Here is a 22402-nt window from a genome sequence, read left to right as displayed (position 1 = left end):
GAGAGATTGGGGCTGTAGTTGCATTGGGATCTTGCCATGACTCTGATCTGCTGCTCATGGGCTGTGTGACCCTGATTCAATGACTGTATCTCCCTGTGCCTCAGTTTCCTCTGGATAAAATCAAATAAATGGTCTCTGGTTTCTGAATTACCATGTTGTCTATAAATTGACCTTAAAACATCCCAAAATACCTGACCTAAAACTTAATATGGAGGAGCTGCCAAAATAGAAGGGAACTACTATTATTTGTGTTCATGAGAGATCTCCCTGGGACTGATCCCTGGTGGATGAGGAACTGCCAGCAGCATCTTCTGTCCTCCATTCCTCCCTGGGGATGCTGACCATCCTCTGGAGTCCCTTATGCCCCCAGGGCAGTTGGATAGTGGCCTATGGACCTTGTACATCTGTGCTTTCCCTGCCAAATCTCAGGTGAAGGAGCAGGCTCCCCCTCTTTCCAGATGTGGCTCTTGAGGCTGAGCCCTGGCTGGAAACCAGCACAGGACCTCAAAAGTTGGGCAGCTGGGAAATCATTGCTCCCAGTCAGCCCTGGTCACTGGAGTCAGAGGCCCTGGGACAGGGTCTAGGGTGGGGCTTCCCTGGGCTGAGCTTTTCTGCGAGGATTCCAGGGGACCACTCAGGCCAGTCCCTGACCAAGCCCTGCAGGGTCTTTCTCAAGGTCATAGGCCCATGGAGGGGCCCAGGGGGCTGGACTGAGACTGATCTCCTTCTCTTGAGTTACTCCCCTCAGACTGGTCCTTCTCTCTTTGGGGAATGTCTTCAGGATCCAGATTCCAGGAAAGGAATTCCAATCTTTTGCAATTTGTCTCCACTGTGTGTGTCCTGCAACAAGTGCTCAAACTCCAACATAAGATGTAATGCAGAGGGGGTTGTAGGCACAGGTCAGACCTGTCACTCCTGTGTGTGTGAAGTAGGATTCAACCCACCCAGCACTCAGAGGTCAGAGAGGAATCACTCATGGTATATGCAGAGTTGTCCAATACCTACTTCACTGTGAAAATTTTTCTTTATGATTTGTAGGGTATAGCATCCTGCATCCTCATGAGTGACGTTCTGGAACAGCTTGGAACCATTGGGGTATATTGTCTCTTGATCATTGTGACCAGGCCCTGGGGTAATTTGTTGTGTGTCTATTACATGCCTTTGTACCAGCCATACCCCACAAGATTCTCAGGCAGCTTGTGGACAAGTAAAAGAACTGACAATGTCAGTTCACATTTTTGAACATTTATTGGCTCAATTATTCCACCTTTTACCATTGCCTATTCACAATTCTATAAAGTACATCATAACCATCATTTTACAGATCAGAAAAAAAAATCTCTATTTAGAATTCAACAATAAATAGGAGGGGAAGAGGGTGACTCATATTTTGCAGTCACCCTGATGGGGTCACTTTTACTGGAACTGATTGCGTTGGAGACCTCACACTGAAAATCCCCAGCATCCTCCCTCCTGAAGGGGTCTATGGTGAGGGTGCTGTTGTCCTGGGACAGCTTCATCTTCTCTGTGAGCCACAGACTCTGGTCACTGAAGAATCACTGGATGGAAATACCAGTGTCATTTGTGAAGCAGGTCAGGACCATGGTGTCCTTGTGTTCTGTGACTGTTGCATTGCTGACTTGGGAGGAGGGCTGTGCCACTGGGTCTGTGGAGAAACAGAGGAGGTCACTGACTCTGAGTCAGCCTGGGGCCTGGAGCCATGCTCCTTCCTCAGAGATCTTAGCCACTCACAGGGCCATAGTGAATTCTGTAAAGGTGACCCAGAAGATAGCCCTGACCCTCAGCAGGAGGTCAAGTGTCTTTGTTCAGGTGATGATCTGTAAGGAGAAGGCTGCCTCTTTCCATTTGACCCCCATATCACGCCAGAATGATCCCTGACCAGTCCTCCTGGACATCTTTGTAGTGTCAACACCAGGAACCACTTCTCATCCCACATGTCCTACGACCTCATCAAGGTTTGAATTTTTCTCCCATGAACTTTCATTGACCATTTTCTAGAACAGTCTTTGAATACAAAAAAGATCAGGTCCCATTTGCTATATACACTTTCATATGTGTTTGGGATGGCAGACTTGCCAGCTCTGTCCCTGGGGCCAAGGGAACTTTATATAAAGTGAGAATGGATTTACTTCTTATTAAATATTATTTATTAGGGAATGAGGACATCCCTGCTCAGTCTTTGACTTGGAAGCAACCTAGGTGCCCATAAGGGATGAATGGATAAAGAAGATGTGATATTTATACACAATGGAATACTACTCAGCCATAAGAAATGATGAAATCCAGCCATTTGTGACAAAATGGATGGACCTTGAGGGTATTATGCTGAGTGAAATAAGTCAGAGGGAGAAAGTCAGATACCGTATGATCTCACTCATAAGTAGAAGATAAAAACGACGACAAACAAACACATAGCAATGGAGATTGGATTGGTGGGTTACCCTAGGGGAAGGGGGGAGGGCAAAAGGGGTGATTAGGCTCACATGTGAGGGGATGGACTATAATTAGTTTTTGAGTGGTGAACATAATGTAATCTACACAGAATTCAAAATATGATGTACATCCGAAAGCTATATAATGTTATAATCCAATGTTACTGCAATTAAAAATAAATAAATAAAAGAAATTGAAGAGTTTCCAATCTAAAGGATTTCTCACTCTGAAGAGGACTTTTACTTCCAGGTCCATGGTTTAAATATTATGTGAAGGAAATCTCTAGAGGGAAGTGTTACAGTTTTAACAAAAGACAGGCACTGTTAGGAACAGAAGGAAACTACTCAATACGACAAAGGGCATAAATGAAAAGCCCACAGCTAACATCATACTCAATCATGAAACACAGAAAATTGTCCTCTAAGATCATGAACAAGACCAGGATGCTGCTCTCACTACTTCTATTCAACATAGTATGGGAGCTCTAGCCAGAACAATTAGGCAAGAAGAAGAAATAAAAGGCCTCCAAACTGGACAGGAAGAAGAAAAGTTATGTCTTTTAGCAGAAGACATACTCTTATATGCAGAAAATCCTAGAGATTTCACACACACACACACACACAAAAACTGTTAGAACTAATAAATTCAGCAAAGTTGCAAAAGATGAAATCAATGCTCAAAATCAGTTACATTTATATACAATAATAATCCAAAAAGGAAATTAAGAAAACAATTCCATTTACAATAGCATCAAAACGAATAAAATACTGGGGCTGGCACCGTGGCTGAGTGGTTAAGTTCACACGCTCTGCTTCATTGGCTCAGGATTTTGCAGGTGCGGATCCTGGGTGCAGACATGGCACCACTCATCAGGCCATGTTGAGGCGGCATCCCACATGCCACAACCAGAAGCACTCCCAACTAGGATATACAACTATGTACTGGGGGCTTTGGGGAGAAGAAGAAGAAGGGGAAACAAAAGAAGATTGGCAGCAGTTGTTAGCTCAGGTGCCAATCTTTAAAAAAAAAAAGAATAAAATACTTAGGAATAAACTTAACCAAGAAATAAAAGATGTACACGCTGAAAACTACCAAATCTTGTGAAAAAAATTAAAGATGACACAAATAATGGAAAGACATCCATGTTCATGGGTGGGAAGAATTAGTATTGTTAAGATGCAAATATACCCCAAACTGTCTATGTATAGGATAAAATCCCTATCAAAATCCAAATGGCTGTTTTTGTGAAATAGAAAAATCCAACCTAAAATTCATATGAAATCTTAAAGGACCCCAAATAGTTAAAACAATCTTGAAAAAGGAGAAAAATTTGAGGGCTCACACTTCCTGATTTCAAGACTTACCACAAAGCTAAAGAATCAAAATAGTGTGGCACGGGCATAAATACAGACATAAAGATCATAGAATACAACAGAGATGCAGAAATAAGGCCTCAAGTATATGACCAGATGATTTCGATAAGGGAGCCAAGACCACTCATGGGAGAAAGGACAGTCTTTTCAACAAATGGTGTTGGAAAACTGGATATCCACATGCAGGAGAAAGAAGCTGGACCATTGCCTTCCACCATATACAAAAATTAACTCAAAATGGATCATATCCTAAAGTGAGCCCTAAAACTATAAAACTCATCGAAGAAAATATAGGGAGAAAGCTTCATGACATTGGATTTGGCAATGATTTCTTTAATATGACACTAGGAATGCATGCAAACACAAAGAAAAAATAGATAAATTGGACTTTGTCAAAATAAAAATCTTCAGTTCATCAAAGGACACAATCGACAGAGTGAAAGGTGTCCTATGGAATGGGAGAAAATAGTTTGCAAATTATATGTAAATAGAGGGTTAATATGCAGAATACACAAGGAACTCCTAAACTCAACAATAACACCAAATACTGAAATTGAATATGAATTTTTGTTTGAAAAATGGCAAATTGAAAAATGGGCAAAGCACTTAACACTACAGTGATATAACCCCTCCTATCTATTAGAAGGCTACTATCAAAAAAACCAGAAAATAGCAGGTGCTGGAGAGGATATGAAAAAATTGGAACCCTTGTTCATTGTTGACAGGAAGGTAAAATGATGCGGTTACTGTGGGAAATGGTATGGTGATTATTCAAAAAATTTTGAAAATAAAATTTTTTTCAAAAACGTGACCTATTACTTTCAGGCTGTGACTACTGATTGACCACACATAGGTGGTCTTCTGAGTCTTAGGTTCACAGTAACACTACAGGGTCCTCGTGCTCCATGGGGTTGGAGTTGCTGGTTGTGATGACAGGTGTGGGTAACTCTTCTGTGCAGGTAATAGAGAAAATTGCCCTGTATAGTATCTTTATTCCTCCCAAGAATCTTCAGTCAGTGTTGGCATCTCTCAGCTCCCAGACAGTCTGTCTTTAAAAGAATATGGCAGGCTTGTGTATCTCAAGACAAATGCATGAGGATTTGAGCATGCAGAGAATGTAAGGCCACCTCTTCTGTGTCCGAGAGAAAGCACAGATTTTCTCAAGTGTCAATATGTGCTGTCAGCAGGTGTAGAGTGGGAAGGGAGAAGGCAAAGTGCTTTCCTTTATCTTCCAGTGGAAGTGACACCAACCCATCAGGAAACAAGTGATTTCAAGTCCAGTGCAGGGAGGTGTGGATCGGCCACCAGAAGGGGTGGCCTGGGCATAACACAGATTAATTCTCCATTTGCTCCCACTCCCCCAGGCTAGAATCTTTCCCTCTGAGCTGGGGAAAACTAAGAAAGGGCCTGTCCCAACAGCTACTCTCAGGGTCCACAGATGCCTTATTAAGTTCCCCTAGGTGGAGGGGAGGATGGGACTATGGCTACAGACAACCTTGAGTGACTCTGGTCTGCCACCCATGGTCTGTGGGGCCCTGGTACAGTGCCTGTGCCTCAGTTTTCCCTAAATAAAATCAGAGAAATGATAAATGATCTCAGGTTCCCCATGCTGAGTTAACCTTAGAAAATCCTGAAATACCTGACTTAAAGCTTGGTATTGAGGAGATGCTTCCAAAACAGTATCTGTTATTATTTCATCCAAGAGAGAGGGCTCCCTTGGTCTGATCCTTGGTGCATGAGGCACTCCCAGGAGCATCTATTCTCCCATTTCTCTCCTGGGGACAGTGACCTTTTCTGGAGATCCTAAGTCCCCTAGAGTAGTTGGCTAATGGCTTGGAGACCTTGTCCATCTGTGCTCTCCATGCTGAGTCTCAGGTGAAGGATCAGGCTCTGTCCCTGCCAAGATGTGGTTCTTGGGGCTGAGGCCTGGCTGGTGACCAGCTCAGGAACTTTGGGACTTGGGCATCTGGGAAATCATTGCTACCAGTCAGCCCTGCCCAGGAGGCCAAAACCCAACCCTGGCATAGGCTCCTCAGGATCACTGGAGTCAGGAACTCTGGGACAGTGGTCTAGACAGAGGCTTCCTGGGCTGAGCTTTGCTGTGAGAATCCGAGAGGGCCTCTCAGACCAGGCCCTGACCAAGCCCTGCAGGGTCTTTCTCAAGGTCATAGTCCCATGGAGGGGCACAGGGTGCTGGGCTGAGACTAATCTCCATCTGCTGAGTTACTCCCATCAGTCTAGAGTGGTCCTTCTCTCTTCAGGGAATGTTTACATGGGGTGCATTGGGGGAAGTGAATTCTGATCTTTTGATGTTTGTCTCCACTGTGTGTGTCCTGCACTAAATGCTCAAACCCCAACATGAGACATAATGCAGAGGTGGGTGTAGGCATAGTTCAGGCGTGTCAATCCTGTGTGTGTGAAGTAAAATTCACCCCACCCAACACCCAGAGGTCAAAGAAGAGTCACTCACAGTATACACGGAGTTGTCCAGTTCCTAACTCACTTTGCAAATTTCTCTCCAAAGCTTGTAGGGTGTAGTATCCTGTATCTTTCTGGGTGACCTTCTGGAATAGCATATATATATTATGTATAATATTCGAATGTACCACCATTTGTTCATTCATTGCTCAGTTTTCAGTTTGGGGTAGTTAATGAGCAATGCTGCTATGAAATTTTTACACATCTCCTAGTGTATATAAGCCTGCATTCCTTTTGAGTATATACCTAAGGAAGGTGTTGGTTAGTCACAGCACTTAAACTTTACTAGATAACTGCCAGCACTTTTTCAAAGTGATTTACCAATTTACACTCTCATTAGCAGGATATGAGAGTTTCTCTCTCCTACTCTTGTCAACGCTTGGTATTATCAGACTTTAACATTTTTGCCAATCTGATGATGTAGAGTGTTATCTGTTTGGTTTTAATTTGCATTTTCCCGCTTGCTAGTAAGATTGAGTACCATTTCATATGTTGATTAGCTACTTGGATTTCCTTGTCTCCGAAGTGCCTATTGAAGTCTTTTGCCTATTTGTTGTGTTGCCTGCCTTTTTTTCATTGGTCTGTAGGAATTCTTTCTGTATTCTCAATATTAATCCTTTGTCAGTTATATATGTTGCAGATATCATCTCCTACTTTTATACTGTCATTTTATTCTTTCGATGACCAAAATTTCTTAACTTCAATGAAGTCAGATTTATTAATCTTTTCTTTTGTGGCTTTTTACTTTTGTATTTTATTTAAGAAATATTTTTGCTCCCCAAGGTCATGAATATATTCTCTTATATTCCCATATAAATTTATCTTTTAAATTTAATCTTTAATCCACCTGAAATTTATTTTCATGAAAAGTGTGAAGTAGGAGTCTCTGCATCTTTTTTTCACTTGATATATTGTGGATAACTTTGTGATCAACACTTAATGATTTACCTCCTTGTTTTTGAAAACTGCACAATTTCCCAATTTGCTTTTGAGGAACACATTTTATCTCCATTTATTTTTCAATACAAATATTGCTATAATTAGTATTCTTGTACACATATCTTTGAGTATCCATGCTAGTATTCTATCCTAGAGATTTCCTGAAGTGAGATTACTGGGTTAAACAGTACACACATTTAAGTTTTTGATAAGTACTGCCAAATTGTATTTTATTTCCATCAACAGTGATAAAGCTTCTAGTTTACGCCATTCATGATAATATAATATTAATCAGTTTAATATTTGCCAATTTCCTTTTTGTATTACTGTTATTTTTTTTTTTCTGGAGGCTTAGCCCTGAGGTAATATCCCTTGCCAATTCTCCTCTTTTTTTTTTTTTGCTTGAGGAAGATTAGCCCTGAGCTAACATCTGTGCCAATCCCTCTCTATTTTTTGTATGTGGGACACCCGCACAGCATGGCCAGTGAGTTGAGTAGGTTCATGCTTGGGATGTGAACCCGTAAACCAGAGCCACCAAAGCAGAAGATGGGGAAATTTAACCACTTGGCTATGGAGCCAGCCCCAACCAATTTCCTTTTTATGACCTTTAAAAACTGCTAGACTAGGGAGGAATCAAAATCTGTTTGACGCTGACACTGGTGTCATCTTCAGAGGTCAATGACCAGGTCTCCACCAGCTCCATCTCTCTCCATTTTGAGAATCAATGGGGTTTTAAATCTAAGAATTTGTTTAATATTTTCTAGTATGAGGAGAATTATGTCCTGCTTTTATTCCTCTTCTTATTTCCCCACAAGTTGACATTGAGTAGGAGGGGCTGAGATATGTGCTTATCCTGGTCTTCATTTCACCTCTCTTGTCTATTCTTAACCCCTGCTTTATCCTTGGTTGATTTCACAGAGGGACTTTGCTTTAAGAAAGGTCTTTCTTTTGAAACTTACTGGTTTTCTTCACAGTGACTTTGAAATTATCACGGGGACACTGCTTCTGTGGCAGCCCAGGTATTGTCATGAATTTTCTCTTAGGGGCTCTCAGGAACCAATCTAAAATAACAGGGTTATTGGTTAGACCAGAGGGTTTGAGACAGGCATCTTGGTGGACTAGGTGGACCCCTAGGTTAAACAAGTCTACACATACATCAAGCCACATCCACCTGTAGTTTACTACACATCCTGCGAATGGAGCAATTCAGCAACCTGTCCATGCCTGCTGCAAACCACTCAGTTTGCAGAGGGACCACAAATTGAACATGCAGCTCCAGGACCAATCAGCCAACTGATCATGCATCCCAAGGTCCAATCCCCAGCTGTGGTGACCACTTTCCCCATCCAGAACCCCTTAAAGAATCCCCCTCGACCCAGCTTGAGGCTACTCTGCTTTCTGTCACAGCCCAGGCTCTCTGTAGCCTGTCCCTTTCCTTTACCTAAGTCTTCCTTAATTGTTTAATAAAACTGTTTTGTACTTTATTCTGTGACTCTCACTTGGATTCTTTCCTGCAGGCGCCCACAGACCCACTTTCTTGGGCCCAAGGCCTCTGGTGGAATACCCAACAAGATGGCAGGTTAATATGTTTGAGAGTCAAGAGTAGAGCAGGGTTTTACTTAACATCTTCCTGCCTTCTTTTTCCTGTTTCCTACTGCAGAGGGATGAGGAAAAGGGTCAACACAGATCAGTGGAGGTATCCAGTTATATGATCCCCAGCACTTCTGAGTTGTTTTGCCTGAGCTATATTGGCAAGAATTTTGTGGCAGGTTTGGAGGGGGCATCAGGATATCATTAAGGAGACCAAAAAATGAGGAATAAGACCTAGGTGTCTGCCTTTTAGTGGATGCATTACCTTAAGAAAGGCATTTCGCCTGAGTTCAGTCTTACCTATGAGTATAATAAGTTTGAGAATCAGATCCAAGAAGCTGTTGGAAAGCAGCCCTGAGTTCTTGGGGAAAAGGGTCAGGGGGAGAGGGCAGCCAGAGATTCAGCCAGCTCTCCCTGGGACCTTGGAGGAGTCCTGCTCTTGCCTGTGACTCTGGAAGAAAACAAGCATTGGTGCTGCATGTAGTGGGCTGGTGGAGAAGGGAATGGGTGAGGTCAGCTCAGTTAACATCTGCACCGGTCTCAGAGGGACTCAAGGGAGAGAGTTGGGATCATGATGGTGCATTGCTGTGGTTGATGCTAAGTTACTGACCTTTGCACTCACATTCTTGGCAGCCTGCCAGGATCCTGCCTCCCAGAAGCCTGGCATTGGTCCCTGGGGCCTCTGGCAACCACTGTTGGAAGGAAATTGGTCACTTCTAGGCGATGAAAAGGGAAGGAACCAACAGAAATTGTCACCTAACATTGTGCTACCTAAGTCAGTACAGTTCCATTTCTCTTCCTTTTTGTGCTCGGAGATCTGGGCTACTTTAAGAGAGGAGTATTTTAAATGGAATAGGAATGAGGTTTAAATCCAGCCTAGAGAAATGCTCAGCTGGAGGTGGATGGAGACAGAATGGCTTCTGGATGGAAGAGAGGACAAAAGGTGGGGATCAATCAAGACCTTACTTCCCCATCTCCGGTAAAACACACATTAAAATCCTCATGGCTTAAGAAATGAGAGAAAGGAGCAGATTATCCCATAAACTAGTCAGAGTCTTCACTGACCTCCAAGTTTGCTGTATTCGAATCCATAATCCTAGTTCAAGCATAAGAGGATGGTATTTACCTTTGTTCCTCTGGAACAAATCCATTCCTCTGTTGGCCTCTATTCAAGTCTGTCTTATCACCTGATGCTGTCTTATGCCCATTTGGGGATACTTAAAATATTTTATGGAAATTGAGGATGATGGTTTATAGACTTGAGATTCTGGAGCTAGAACTGGGCCCAGCTGATGCTTCCTCTGTGTAGTAGTTCTGATATTCCCCGTCAGCCTTCACATGGTTCCTCACGGTGTTTGAATGCAGCTCTATTATTGCACAGTTAGAGTTTGTTGTTTGACACCTGTTGTGGGCTGGATTTGTCCCCGCAAAATTCATGTTGAAGCCCTAACCCCCAGTACTTCAGAGTGAATGTATTTGGAGACAGAGCCTTTGAAGATGTGATAGAGTTAAAATGAGGCCATTATGGGGGGCCCTGACCCAATCTGACTGGAGTCCCTATAAGAAGAAGAAATTTGGAAACACAAAGAGACACTGGAATGCCAGGGATGTACGTGCACAGAGGAAACATCATGTGAAGTTATAGCAAGTAGGTGGTGATCTGCAAGCCAGGAAGAGAGGCCTCGGAAGAAACCAAACTTGCTGATACTTTGATTGTGGACTTCTGGCCTCTGGAACTGTGAGAAAATAAATTTCTGTTGTTTAAGCCACCCAGTCTGTGGTATTTTGTTATGGCAGCCCTAGCAAACTAAAGCTCTTTCTCCCTCATTAGACCCTGAATCAGTGGCTCAGTAGTCATTCAGCTACATGCTTCCTGATCCATGGTAGGCACTTGGTAAATGTTTATTCAGTAAACGTTTGGACAAGTTGTCTAAAGAGGGCCCTCAGAGATCATCTGGTTCAATCCAGGTCTCCTATTTCCCAGACTCATGCCTTTTCTGCCACACAGATGGAGGGTGTTGCATCATTTCCCTGAGAGCTAGTTTCCAAATGTTCTCATGTGCTGTTTTGAGTGCTCTTAAAGTAATCTAAACAGGCATCCATAGTCCCTGCCATCCCAAGTGTTCTAATAGTTCACTCTCACCTGACCTCTACTCCTGGTTCCAGAGGAAAGCCACAGAACATTAGAGCCAGAAGGAATCTTGGAGATTATTTAGTTGAATCCCTTCATAGATAAGTTTTTTCATTCTAAATGTAATATAGTTATATTAGAGAAAATTTGGAAAGTACAAATAAAGAAATCTTTACCCTTGCTAACTCTTGGTATTTTAGTATGTTTCCAGCATATGATGTTCTGTATATGATAATAAGCATGGCATGTGAACAAATTTCTTTTGTTTTTTAAGGAAGATTATCCCTGAGCTAACATCTGCCTCCAATCCTCCTCTTTTTGCTGGGAAAGACTGGCCCTGAGCTAACATCCATCCCCATCTTCCTCTACTTTATATTTGGGATGCCTGCCACAGCATGGCTGCCAAGCTGTGTGGAGGTCTGCACACCAGATTCGAACTGGTAAACCCCGTGCCACCGAAGCAGAGCATGTGAACTTACCTACTGCACCACCGGGCCAGCCCCACAAATTTTTGTTCACTTTATAGTCATGTTGCTATGTCATCTTCATAACATTTTTAATGACTGCATAACACTCCCAGCAAGTATATGTGCTCCACATTGCAACTGTTTCCCAAATGTTGGATTGTCTTTGTCAAGATTCCCAAAGTGGAATTAGTGGGTTGAGAATTAAGAATAGCTTTACGTCTCTTGATATCCTTACCAAATTACTTTTAAAGGGTTGTTCCAATTAATTAAATCACTATCACTTTTTTTTTCCAATGAGGAAACTGAGCCCCAGGGAGAAGGAATGAAATGCCCAAGTTCACAAAGGTAATGGTGACACATCTGGAGCTAAAACACAGGTCCAAGATTCTCAGTATGTTTTTCTTTGTGCAGCTCTGACAATGAAGCTGCACATTACTATAGTCCAGTGTCTCTCAATTCTCAGACATATATGGGCCACCTTTATTATTTTTGCTATATCTTGTATCGCTTCTACTATTATTTACTTCACACCTTTTCTTTAAATTAAATTTACAAAACAGATTCTTCCTATGCAATATTATCTGTGAGATTACAAGTTTGATATATGCTTTGATTTTTTTCTAACATGCACTCAAATAAACATAGAATTATTAAAGTAAAAGCTAATTTGTGTTCTACCTAAAATGAAACTTGGAAAATAATGAAACAGTGGAATAAGCATGGACTTTATATCCAGAGAGAACTGGGATCAACTATTGTTCTCTCTCTGAACTCTGTAAGTCTTGCACAAGTGACTTAGCTTCTTTGGTCTCGGTTCTCTGATTTTTGAAAGGAGGATAATAGTATCCACCTTGCAGAGTTAGGAGTAAATGAGCTACTGTGTGTGCCCAGTGCTCAGTGCCCAGGTAAGTGTTCAGTACATGATGGTTATTGTGGTTATTTTCATGGACTTCTAGTTTTTTCCCAAAGAGAGAGTCTATGCTGGAATGCTAGGCTTATTGCTTTCTGCTGACTTACATGTGTAAAGAAGTTAGTTCCACTTATGAGGATTTGTGGTAGATCCATCATTATTTTGACTTCTCAGTTCCACTACATATTAGCTTTGTGATTTTGGACAAGTTGCTTAACATTTCTGTGCCTCATTTACCTAATTTGTAAAACAGGGCTAATAGCACATTAGTGTGTGTATGCATGCGTCTGTTTCTAGCTCTGTCCACTAGAGGGCCTGGAAGGAATAGCACCTAGTAGCAATGGTTTATACCTAGTGTCATGGTTTGTGAATACCATTCTCCCATGTAAGGAACCAGGGGTCCTTGGAGAAATGGCTGATTCCAGAGCCGGGGCAGGAAATTTCATCCAAGATGAGTCTGGAACATCTTGTGGTGTCAGAAAGTCAGCATTTGCAAAGCAAATGATATGTGAAAAAGACAGAACTTGAAGGAGCTCTCCATGGCCAATTTTGAGACAATATGGGCAACATAATAAATAATGATAGTAATGGATAATAATCCACAAAGATTTATGAATCTTTACTTATATAAATAAATAATTGAATAAATAAATAATTGGGAGAGGAGGAACAGCTCTTATAGTATAGTGGAATTAATGTAGAAGGAATGATGTAAACAGAAAATCACCATTTGGCCAGCACCGCAGTAACGCTTGTTGTAGGCAAGAATCATCAATGGGCTTTAAAAATTAATGGACAAAATTGTGATGAGAAGAAACAGGTTATTCACATCATCTCAGAGTATCTGTCCACAAGATTATTATTGGTTACAATGGGAAAAATAGTAACTTTACAGTAGAGAAACCTGGCCGACACTCCCTTAACCAAGTGTTCAAAGTTAACATCACTGATAATAAAAGAATTATTGATATCGTGGGCCTTCTGATGGGATGCACCAAGAAGGCACACGTACTTGTGTGGTATTTTTGCCAAAAATGCATTATCTGAACTTAATCATGAGGAAACATCAGACAAACCCAAATTGAGGGACATTGCACAAAATAACTGACAAGTACTCTTCAAAAGTGTCAAGGTCATGAAAGACAAAGAAGGCTGGGGAACTACGTTAGATTGGAGGAGACCAAGGAGACAAGATAACTTTATTCAGTGTAGGATCCTGGATTGGATTCTGGACCAGAAAAAGGACATTAGTGGGATGATTAGCAAAATTTGAATACTTGTACATTAGTTAATAGTATTATTTCAATGCTAATTTCTTGGTTTTGATAATAGTATTATGGTCATGTAAGACATTATTTGAAGAAAACTGAATGAACGATACATTGAAACTCTGATTACGTTTACAGTATTTTTTAAGTCTGTAAAATGACAAGTTAAAAATTAAAAAATACATTAGATTTCAGTGAGGACAGAATGGGGTAATAAGTATGAAGTGTTTAGAACAATGCCTGCCACATAGGTTTGCTCAACACATGTTATCTGTTATTATAAGAAATTTTATAATTAATAAGTAATATTAAAAGTAAGGAGTAATGTATTATTAGAAGTAATTTATTTCCTAACATTATCACATATTGTAATCTATTTTTTCCCCTCTCTTCTGTGAAAAGCATATTGAGCATGTACATAGTTATTTTAAGAGAGAAAGTTAGATCAGGTTTTATTTTTAGCAGATAGGTGGGGGGTGTCATTTCCTCTAGACAGATTTAGTGGATGTTGCAAGAATTGAGTGGGCAACTCTCATCCAATGTGGTTAGTAATTACGCTACCTGGTGGCACAGTGAGCTTTCCCCAGGTCATTGTCCTTGTTCTCTAGGAGCTACTTAGAAATTCTACTCCGTTCATTTGTTGAAGCCCTACTAGGTGCACATGATAGATCATTTTGTCTTCACAACAATTCTATGTACTAACTGGTGTTTTATTCATTTTAAGAGGATAAAACTGAGGCTCCCATAAGTTAAGCAACTTCTCCAGGGTTGCAAAGTAAGAGGCAGAGCCAGGATTTAGATCTAGGTTCCCCTGACTTCAAGGCTGAGTCTAAAGGTCCAGGTTTGAGAACTATTGATGTAGAGCAGTGATTGTCAACAGGAGAGTGGTTTCCCCCTCCAGGGGACATTTGGCAACGTCTGGAGCTCTCTTAACTAAGGGGGAGGGCATAGAGAGGCTTCTGTTGGCATCCAGTCAGTAGAGGCCATGCAGATGCTGCTAAACATCTTACAATACACAGAAAACCACCCTACAACAAAGAATTATCCATCCTCGAATGTCAGTAGAGCTGCTATTAAACCCAGGTGTAGAGTTTTCCAAGGGCAACATTTTGAACTTAGAAACTTGAGGATTTATTCTTTCACCTAGCAAATATTTACTGAGTGCTGTGCTGGATAATGTGAGGGATATGGAAACAATACAGTATATTGTGCCACCAAGGAGATTACAGTGTAGAAGGGCAGGGGGTGGAGGCAGGAGAGGCACAGCAACACCTTCAGTCTAAGGCCGAATATGCTAAGTTCAGAGAGAGAGTCAAATTAAGGCTAAGAACACTCACAGGAGGAAGCACTCACATCCGATCATGGGAGGAATCAAGAGAGGTTGTGGGGGGAGGTGGTTTTGAGCTGCGTGTATGAACAAAGTAGAGCTGGTAGGAAAGCACAAGACCTGTTTAGGGAACATAAACAGTCTGGTTTAGGTGCAGCATAGAACATTGGTTAGTGGTGGAGGGGAGTGGACTGGAAAGGCAGATTGTGGTTAGAGCTTTGAATCCAGGCTGAGGACTCTAGTCTTGGTGTCTGTCATAGTGATAGAAAAGCCTTCCTTTCCAGAAGGTTGGTCTAGGCACTAGGGCTATGGGGCCCAGCAGCTTCCAGAGAGCTCTCTCTACAAGGGAGAGGAAGTTTGAAATTGGGGTGGAGTACAGTGAACTTCTGATTTTAAGCACTGAGTTGATGCTCAGTATGTAACAAAGCCGTTTCACCTCAAAGTAGCCTTTAGGGAGCTGGTTCTGTCAAGCAGAAACATACATGGGGATGAGGTCTCTTCTGCATGGTTGTTCTGCTAAGGGCTGGGCCACTTGAACTGTAGTGAAACTGGAGCCGATTCAGAACCAACAATCAAAGTTCTGCTTCCCAAAAGAGGAGGTGTTAGAACTGAGCTTGGTATGGCTAAAGCTTCAAATATGGAAAACCAGGATTTTTCTAGATATTACTTTATCAATAAATAGCATTAAAAATTGTTAGTGGCATGTCTGGTGTGCTATAAAGAATATAAGCAAGGACTTCTTTATCTTCTAGGAAGGTATAATTGCTTTCCACACCTTTACACCACCACAACCAAGGTTGGCCTTGAGGAGATTCATTACTTTTCTGGAAAAGGGATTAGGGGGAAGGTAGGAGAGCAAATCTTTGTTGAGCCAGTATTTTATTTTATTTTATTTTTTGCCAGCTACAGTTTCCAACATTTTTATATACACTGTCTCATTTAACTCTCACAACACTCTTTGACGTAAGTACAGTTTTCTCCATTTTGTAAATGAGGAAATGAGCACTGAGAGAGGATAACTTGCTCCAAATCCCTGTAGCTAAAAGGGGCTACATTTCAATGCATGTTTTTTGTCACATTTTCTCCCTCCTTATTCCCCTTTATAGAAAATTAATCTTACTTACCTGGATTTGGGCTGCTGGCGACCACCTATGTCAGCGTTAGTGGCGGCAATAGAAGGAGGGAAGAGACTAGAGCTTTCATGGTGACAGTTGGTGCTGCTCTAAGTCACTTGAAGAGGGTGTGGAAGGTTTACAGTTCAAGGCTGCTGACTTATAGGGATGGCCAAGGCCTCGGTACTTGGCTGGGCAGTCTTTGCTTGCGTTTTAATGCCAGGCCAGTGTTCCCCTTAGAGTGGAGATCAGCAAAATGTCATTGGCCTTGTTAGGTAACGGGTTGGACCATGTGCTTTACAGGACTCTGGGAGGTGCAACTGGCCAAATAACAGAAATAAAGCATTCTTAAGAACATAAGAAGGTGACTAATAACCTGGCAGTAATACTTGTTCCCTCCCATCCAGCCTCCCTACCCCGCAATGTGTTATGATTTCTTCCCCAAGTCTTTTTGCGCATTTGAATTTCCTTGTACCTTGTAGTGACACCGTCTACCTTAATACCTGGCCAGAAAGTGAGTATAAGCATTGGCGGAAGAGAGGATGACATGGTCTGTTTCCACTCTGTCGTCCCCACTCCCCTCCTTGGCACAGTATCAGTAACAGTAATATTCTTGCATGGGAAGTGAGCCTGTTCTCACTCTGTTGACAATTTCCTCCAATTCTGTGTCCACATGAAGTGGGAAGCAGAGAGATCAAGGAGGAGAGGCTATTCTCTCTTGCCCAAAACACTGCCCCTGGAGCACTGGGTTACAACAGGCCTTCTTGTTATTCGTCAGGAAGGTGGCTGTGGCTTAGTTGCTCCAGCCTAAAGGAGAGGGGAGCAGGTTGATGGAAGACCCCCAGGGCTTCAGATCCAAGAAACAGGGTTTCAGAAATAGGAACCACAGGAAGGATGGAGCCTTTTAGGCTGTTTGCCCAGCCTGCTGGGGCTTTTGGCTCCAGACCTTGTTTGGAAACAGTCCAAGGCAAAAGAAGGAGGTACTATGACTTGTAGTGAACATTAAGGTTGCAGAACAGCAGGACTTACTCAACTCTACTCCTGTTCCAGAGACTTTAGGAAAAGTGCTCAACAAAATAGGAGAGGTGAGCTTGAGTGCTGGGTGAAATTTGTGGGGACTGAAAGGATGGTTAACCAGGAAGTCCTCACCCGCACCCTCCAGCCAGGAATGAGAACAGGTGGTGTGACTTTGACCCTAGAAGTGGGAATAGGCAAGGCATGACTCACACCCTTTTTGATTTTTTGTTTGATCATTCTTACCCTCTTGATTTTCAGATTATCCCTGACTGTTGACACATTGGAAAGGTGATTCTAGACTTTGCTACAGAAGATTTATAAAGCACTGGGCCAGGCATTGTGTTTGGCAGTGGAGATTGTCCTCGAGTTGAAGGCTTGAGTTTGATCTGAGCTTGGTCTTATATAAACCACTGGTGTGACTTCTCTCTGGAAAATTCTAACAATGGTATCTGTCCTCAGAAAGCTCAAGAGTAACTAGGTAGATTACATACCCTTCATAAAATCTCAAGATATAAGTGGAACCAAATTTCATAAGTGGTGGTGTTACCGCCCAAGGAGGGGTTATCTCCTCACTGCAAGACATGCCAATAGTCAGGAGGCAAAGTGGTAGGAGAGAAGGGACTTTATTACAGCTTGCTAGCAAGAGGGAAGATGGCTGACTCATGTCCAAAAGAACCATCTCACATAACAAAGACTACAGGCCAGTTATATATGGGGCCAGTCTCTGGGTGGGGGAGATAGCTGGTCTCTGGTTGGGGCAGACATCTGGTCCCATTTCCTGGTAGTCCTTTGTTTTACTAGATATGCATCAGGGAATGGAGCAGCTGCCTTATACCCTGATCTTGCCGGTGTCATTGATGATGGCTATCAGCATAGGCTCTCTGCCTGGGGGTCATCACATTCCTAAGGAACTCAAAAGAACAAAAGTTATCATCTTAAAGCAGCCGGGAGGGACCACAAAATCTGCAGAGCATGTCTGGGCTAGTTAGTCAGAGGTCATTTAAAGTTACAATATGGTTTCCTTTCTACAATATGGCTTCCCTTATGTCAACCTTTTGTAGAGCCAGTATCAGTGGGAGTTCACTGTGCCCTCAGAGTAGCTCTAAAGACTCTGGGTCAGTGGAATTTCTGCTGGGACTCAAAGGTGGGGTAGGTTTGGGTTGGCGGAGGGCACAGAGGAGGGCAGTGCAGAGAAGAAGAGCTGGGTTTTGTTCATTTTTGTTTTCCTGAACTTGTGCAGGGCCTGGCACTTTGTGAGTACTCTATAAATGCTTGTTGAATGGAATGACATTTTTATAACACTTTAACTAGGCCTGAAGTGTTAGAAAGCATGTGAAAGTGCAGTCTGTTACCAGAAAGAAGATTTTACTGATAAATGATCACACATACACATAGAAGCTTATGGGGGTGCTTTGCTTTTCACACTGAGTTGCCATCAGTCCCCTCTGAGGCTGCTCATGATCAGGGAGCTCCTCCTCAGACCTTCCTCCAGGTGTCCCAGTCTGTTTACTCCTCTGCTCTCCCCAAGTCCCCTCTCCCCATCAGTTTACTCTGTCTGGTGTTTCCCTCCATAGACTTGGGGTGGGGTGTTGGGTCCTATGTACCATGGGAGGGGGCTTTGGGTCTCTCAAGTCCATTGATATAAAACACCCCCAAGACAAACAGACTTTCCTCTTGTTAATATTGTCAACTACTTAGAGCCCACTTCCAGAACATTATTTGTGCCAGCACAGTCTCTCTGACTTACAAAAACCCTCTGCTGGGAAAGAGGTAAGGGGAAAGTGGGGAGAAAATATTATTCTGCCACAGCTATTTGGTCTTCCCACTCTATAGTGTACTTAGCAGACATTCAGAAATATTTGTCAATCAATTCCGTGATTCATGTTGCTCTAATAAGCATCATTTATTTGTACTCACATTCAGTGAACATTTGAGCACCTAATGTGTGCCTGATATTTGCCAGGTGGTGGTTGCCAAGAGGAGTAAGGGGGGATTGTGTCTCTGATAAGCTCTCACTATAGACATAGACCCATGGAAATCTAGTCCAACTGCCCGATTTTACGGAAGTAGAAATTACAGCGCAGGGAAGTTATATGATTTGTTCAACATCACACTGTCAGTTAGCCTCAAAGCCACAGGACTAAAACTCAAGTTTCCTGACTTGATAGAATTTCTGTCAGTGTGCAGCTACCTGGCTGCTGTATGTGCACATGTGGTGAGTGCTAATAGGAGAAAGAGGACATAAAGAATGAAGTGGGAGCCTCCAACACCTTGGGTTAGCCAGAAGGAAATGCCCAATTCAACCATGACTGCAAAAGGATCATCTGGACATTAAAAATTTTTTCTTTTGTCTTTTTTTAAAACTTTGAGCTTGAAATGAGGAAAACTGCCCAGAAAACCAAGAGCGGAAGATTTTCATGGGGTTGATGAGATGGTCCACAAAAGTCTGAGTTCACCTATATCAAGGTGTTTCTCACTGAACTGTAATGTCTGGCTTAGAATTGGGTTCCCTGCATAACCCAGAGCTCAGTGAGGGCGGGGACCATGTCTGATTCATCTTTGTCTCTCAGGTGCATATTAGATAGCAGACTCTAATATATATTTCTTAAAAAATAAAACTAAAAGAAAATATACACCTACACAAGCATGGGAGGCCTGAGCAGCAGCACAAGTAGGAAGAGCAGTAACCTCAAATCAGCTGAGTGGCCTTTGGCTTTCTGTATATAGGTATAGTGCCCAGAACGGGGAAGCGGGTGGTCCTGTGGCTCTGCTGCTCTAGTTAGAACACTCCCAGAATTCAGTTTCCCCTGTGGTTGACACACTTCACTTGCCCACTGTAAAATGATAGGGGGGTGCAGGGACTTCAAAACACGTCATTTTGGAAATGGCTGAGAGAAGATCCAGGGGTACATGGTTGTTGTTCACAAGTCTTTGAAGGTCTGTTGTGTGAAAAGGTATTAAACTTATTTCAGTGCCTATGCAGAGTAGGACTAAGACTGGTGAGTATGCATCAGACCCATTTTGACTCAGGAGGAGAAACAGCTGACACAGTAAAGTTAGTTTCCTTGGAAAACTGCAAGTTTACTGGCAGAGTTCCAGCAGGGCCTGGAGGTCTGAAAATAACTGTCACAGTGCGTTTTTTTGAAGGTTGTAAGGGCACGTTGAGGCCTGGAGCCCAGGTTTCACACTAAGACCACATTTTATTAGGTATTATAAAAACTGCCCTTTGAAATGTGACATGATGACGCAGGCTGAGCTCTGTCTGACATTTATTTCCAGTCATCGTGGTTGGTTGTGAGTCTCTTATCTAATCTGATTTGGACTTTACCCCCTCTGCCAACCCCTACCCCACCTTCATTACGGAGTGTGCTAAGATTAAGTGCATTTACTGATCATGACCACAAAGAGGCAGCGTTGCCCCACCCATGTTCCTAAGACCTCTACCCCGAAGAGGGCAAATCTGAGAGAAGTTAGGATTAGGAAGAGTACAGATGAAGTGAGAAGGGAGACATTTGTGTTTTGTTTTTCCTTTTTCCTGTGAAGTGACAGAGTTGAGGTGAGTCTGAACATTTTAGAAAAGTGTCTCAAACTTTAACGCACTTACCGATCACCTGAGGATCTTGTTTAACTACAGATCTGATTCTCTGGTGGGGCCTGATTTTGAATTTCTCATAAGCTTTTTGGTGAGGACTTGCTGCTGGTTGGTGGACCACACTTGAAGTAAGAAAACTTTAGAGGTCATTTAGAGATTAATTTTCACTTCACCCGATTTGTGGATGAAGAGAAACTGGAGTCCAGAGAGAGAATGTGACTTGTCTGTCATATCCATGACTTTATCACATAACTTTTTGCATTTAAACCCAAGCTTCTGACTCTTAGTCCATTTCTCACTTCATTATACTGTGTGGCTCCCTTTACCGTTGTTAGTGGCATCTCATTAGCTTAGGAACCCAGAACTCCCATTTTCACCTCAATCCCATTGGTCTTTGCTCAGTCTTCACTTTGGTTTCTCCCTTACGCAAAACTTTCAGTGGCTCTTCTGTAACCAGAAGACCAAGTTCAAATGTCTCTGTCTAGTTTTCATGGCTGTACAACACAAGGTCCCATGTTAGCAAGCTTACCTAACTGCCCTGTGTCTTAACCCTGTCTTTCTGCTATAGCCGTCCCTGCCCCTTCCTCTGCCCTAAACATACTGTGTTCAGTCCTCTCTCAGTGGTAGTGGTATTGGCGTGGGCTTTGGAGTTGGATGTAGCTACTTTCTAATCCCAGATCCACCACCGACCTTGGTAAGTTACTTCACTTTCTGAGGATCACCATCCTCCTCTGAAATAAGCCCATACAGTGGTTGAGAGGAGTAAATAAAGTAGCATACGCAAACCCACTCTCATTCCTGAAATCTCCTTCAAAACTAGCATCTACAGTGGTGTCTGACACCTGGTTCCCTGTGTTTGTGTTTCTCCTTGTTTCTGTTTCCCTAAGACTTAAGCATTCAAATGCTAAATTGAATCCCACCTGTTTCCTGAACCCTTTCGCAGCCATTCCTGACCTAGTTGATCCCACCCTTCTATAAATTATTTCACCCATTTGTTAGCACTTAATTATGTGCCAGCTCTGTCAGTGAAATCCCTTAGAGAGGCTTGAGGGATAATTGACTGTGTAGTAATTGAGAGGTAGGTGAGTTAAGTCTTTGTTAGTACTCCCTAGGTGTTTGAGCTGCCTTCTCTTTTGTCACTTATTGACCAGCAGTGGCTCCTCCTGCACCAGCAGCACCAGATCCTGGTAGTTTTTGGATACTTTAGGGCTAGCTCTCCTCAGTGTCCTTCCTGCCTCTGGATTTTTGTTAAATTTGTGTTTCCTTTACATTTTATCAGACAGCCCCTTCAAGGATGGGGTTGCTGAAATCTCTTTATGGAAACCCCAAGATAATAACACTAAGGAAGTTGAGCAGGGTATTAATTGCTTCAACAGTCTGGTGACAGGAGTTGTGTACACTTTCCTATTTCATGAAATTTAAAACAGTGTCCGTACTTTCTTATTTCACAAAAGATTAAGCGCAAAAGACCAAGTGGCAAGGGCAAGGTTGTTTAAGGCATGTTATGTACCTCTGACCTAGATTCTGTGAATTATTGATTCAGCTGTACCCGGAAGTGTTCGTGTTTGCCTGTGTGGTGGTATATTTATATCACATGATCCATAATTCCCTCCCTCAGTGGCAATTAGGAGCTCATATCAGGCTTATGACAGTAAAATTTTATGGTGTGTGTTTTTACTGGGGCAAAGGTTTCTCTGATGTCTGGAGAGAAAGTAGACCAGGAGGGCTGGGCACTTCACTGAGT

At 42.4% G+C, this 22402-nt stretch overlaps 1 pseudogene; it reads right to left on the bottom strand.

Moving 5' to 3' along the window:
- Positions 1 to 16322, bottom strand: part of LOC111775398 (cell adhesion molecule CEACAM1 pseudogene) — a 67363-nt pseudogene extending 51041 nt beyond the window's left edge.
- Positions 16323 to 22402: the final 6080 nt, after the last annotated feature.

The sequence above is a fragment of the Equus caballus genome, chromosome 10 (assembly GCF_041296265.1).
Source record: "Equus caballus isolate H_3958 breed thoroughbred chromosome 10, TB-T2T, whole genome shotgun sequence".
In the NCBI taxonomy this organism is placed as follows: Eukaryota; Metazoa; Chordata; class Mammalia; order Perissodactyla; family Equidae; genus Equus; species Equus caballus.
The sequence above is the reverse complement of the archived record's forward strand: the minus strand, read 5'-3'. Positions and strand labels throughout refer to the sequence as shown.